At 33.1% G+C, this 3,419-nt stretch overlaps 1 non-coding gene across 1 annotated transcript; it reads right to left on the bottom strand.

Annotated features, from left to right (window-relative positions):
* Window positions 1-2,710: 2,710 nt before the first annotated feature.
* On the bottom strand, window positions 2,711-2,818 carry LOC112760063 (small nucleolar RNA R71). Its single transcript, XR_003180520.1, has one exon. It is a non-coding gene; the product is annotated as a small nucleolar RNA R71 (small nucleolar RNA).
* Between the last annotated feature and the right edge of the window lie 601 nt (window positions 2,819-3,419).

Here is a 3,419-nt window from a genome sequence, read left to right as displayed (position 1 = left end):
GAAAGCAGAGGTTCAGAGGAACGAACACACCTCTATATGCTTATCTGAAATTCCCACCAATGAATTACATAAGTATTTCTATCTTTATTTTCTGTTTATTTATTATTATTATTCGAAAACTCCATAACCATTTGATATCTGCCTGACTGAGATTTACAAGGTAACCATAGCTTGCTTCAAGCCGACAATCTCCGTGGGATCGACCCTTACTCACGTAAGGTTTATTACTTGGACGACCCAGTGCACTTGCTGGTTAGTTGTGCGAAGTTGTGAAGTTATGTTTGGACCATGGTATTGTGCACCAGTTTGTTGGCGCCATTGCCAGGGAGAGAACGAACAACAAATTTTACAACCTGAGTAACAATTTCGCATACCAAGTTTTTGGCGCCGTTGCCGGGGATTGTTCGAGTTTGGATAACTGACGGTTCATCATGTTGCTCAGATTAGGTAATTTTCTTCTTATTTTGTTTTCAAAAAAATTTCTCATCTGTTTTCGAAAATTATTCTAAAATTTTTAAGAATAAATTCTAGTGTTTCATGAAGCATGTTGAAGTCTGGCTGGCTGTAAAGCCAGGTCTAATTCTTTTGGATAGGGGCTGCCAACCATCAGCATAAAGGCAAGTTAATTTGAATATCAGCTGTTGCATGCCTGATTTATATCCTAAAGCTGACTGGCTATTAAGCCATGTCCAACCCTTTGATTGGAGCTTTAGGCCAACATTGAAAGATTCCTGGAATTCTTATTAAAAATTTTGAATTTCTATTTTTTTTCCTATATGTTTTTCGAAAAAAATTAAAAGAAAATCCAAAAAAATTAGAAAATCATAAAAATCAAAAATATTTTGTGTTTCTTGTTTGAGTCTTGAGTCAATTTTTAAGTTTGGTGTCAATTGCATACTCATCTTGCATTTTTCAAAAATTGCATTCATGCATTGCATTCATCATGATCTTCAAGTTGTTCTTGATAAACCTTCTTGATTGATCTTCATATTTTATTGCTTTATGTTGTATGGTGTTTTTCATATGCATTCTTGCATTCATATTGTCTAAACATTAAAAATTTCTAAGTTTGGTGTCTTGCATGTTTTCTTTGCATCAAAAATTTTTTCAAAAATATGCTCTTGGTGTTCATCTTGACATTCAAAGTGTTCTTGGTGTTCATCTTGACATTCATAGTGTTCTTGCATTCATCACATGTTTTGATCCAAAATTTTCATGCATTGAGTCTTTTTCATGTTTTTCTCTTTCATCATTAAAAATTCAAAAAAAAATTCAAAAAAATATCTTTCCCTTTTTTTCTCTCATAAAATTCGAAAATTTGAGTTGACTTTTTCAAAAATTTTTAAAATTTAGTTGTTTTTTATGAGTCAAATCAAATTTTCAATTTAAAAATCTTATCTTTTCAAAATCTTTTTCAAAAATCAAATCTTTTTCATTTTTTTTCATTTTCGAAAATTCTAAAAATATTTTTCAAAAATCTTTTTCTTAATTTTATATCATATTTTCGAAAATATCATCAACAATTAATGTTTTAATTCAAAAATTTCAAGTTTGTTACTTACTTGTTAAGAAAGATTCAAACTTTAAGTTCTAGAATCATATCTTGTGATTTCTTGTGAGTCAAGTCATTAATTATGATTTTAAAAATCAAATCTTTTTCAAAACTGATTCAAATCATATCTTCCTATCATATCCTTTTTTAAAAAAATCTTATCTTTTTCAAAAAATTTGATTTTAAAATATCTTTTCTAACTTCTTATCTTCTTATCTTTTCAAAATTGATTTTCAAATCTTTTTTAACTAACTAACTAACTTTTTGTTTGTTTCTTATCTCTTTCAAAACCACCTAACTAACTATCCCTCTCTAATTTTCGAAAATCCCTCCCTCTTTTTCAAAAATTCTTTTTAATTAACTAATTGTTTCAAATTTTAATTTTAATTTATTTCTTCTTTTAATTTTTGAAAATCCTTCTCTCTCATCTCCTTCTATTTATTTATTCATTTACTAACACTTCTCTTCATCTCAAATCATTGCTCTTATCTTCACCCTTGTGTTTGGATTATCCATTCTTCTTCACTCTTATCCCCTTTTCTTCTTCTACTAACAAGAAGGGAACCTCTATACCTGGGTAAAAAGGATCCCTATTATTATTATTTTTCTGTTCCCTCTTTTTCATATGAGCAGGAGTAAGGACAAGAACATTCTTGTTGAAGCAGATCCTGAACCTGAAAGGACTCTGAAGAAGAAACTCAGAGAAGCTAAAATACAACAATCCAGAGATAACCTTACAGAAATTTTCGAACAGGAAGAGGAGATGGCAGCCGAAAATAATAATAATACAAGGAGGATGCTTGGTGACTTTACTGCACCTAATTCCAATTTACATGGAAGAAGCATCTCCATCCTGCCATTGGAGCAAACAACTTTGAGCTGAAACCTCAATTAGTTTCTCTGATGCAACAGAACTGCAAGTTTCATGGACTTCCATCTGAAGATCCTTTTCAGTTCTTAACTGAATTTTTGCAGATATGTGATACTGTTAAGACTAATGAAATAGATCCTGAAGTCTACAGGCTCATGCTTTTCCCATTTGTTGTAAGAGACAAAGCTAGAGTGTGGTTGGACTCTCAACCCAAAGATAGCCTGAACTCTTGGGATAAGTTGGTCACGGCTTTCTTAGCCAAGTTCTTCCCTCCTCAAAAGCTGAGTAAGCTTAGAGTGGATGTTCAAACCTTCAGACAGAAGGAAGGTGAATCCCTCTATGAAGCTTGGGAGAGATACAAGGAACTGACCAAAAAGTGTCCTTCTGACATGCTTTCAGAATGGACCATCCTGGATATATTCTATGATGGTCTGTCTGAATTAGCTAAGATGTCATTGGATACTTCTGCAGGTGGATCCATTCACCTAAAGAAAACGCCTGCAGAAGCTCAAGAACTCATTGACATGGTTGCTAATAACCAGTTCATGTACACTTCTGAGAGGAATCCTGTGAGTAATAGGACGCCTATGAAGAAGGGAGTTCTTGAAATTGATACTCTAAATGCCATATTGGCTCAGAATAAAATATTGACTCAGCAAGTCAATATGATTTCTCAAAGTCTGAATGGAATGCAAGCTGCATCCAACAATACTCAAGAGGCATCTTCTGAAGAAGAAGCTTATGATCCTGAGAACCCTACAATAGCGGAGGTAAATTACATGGGTGAACCATATGGGAACACCTATAACCCCTCATGGAGAAATCACCCAAATCTCTCATGGAAGGATCAACAAAATCCTCAACAAGGCTTTAATAATGGTGGAAGAAACAGGTTTAACAGTAGTAAACCTTTTTCATCATCTTCTCAGCAACAGACAGAGAACTCTGAACAAAATACCTCTAATTTAGCAAACTTAGTCTCTAATCTGTCCAATG

The sequence above is a fragment of the Arachis hypogaea genome, chromosome 16 (genome assembly GCF_003086295.3).
Source record: "Arachis hypogaea cultivar Tifrunner chromosome 16, arahy.Tifrunner.gnm2.J5K5, whole genome shotgun sequence".
In the NCBI taxonomy this organism is placed as follows: Eukaryota; Viridiplantae; Streptophyta; class Magnoliopsida; order Fabales; family Fabaceae; genus Arachis; species Arachis hypogaea.
Note: the sequence above shows the minus strand (reverse complement) of the source record. Positions and strands in the feature narration are given on the sequence as shown.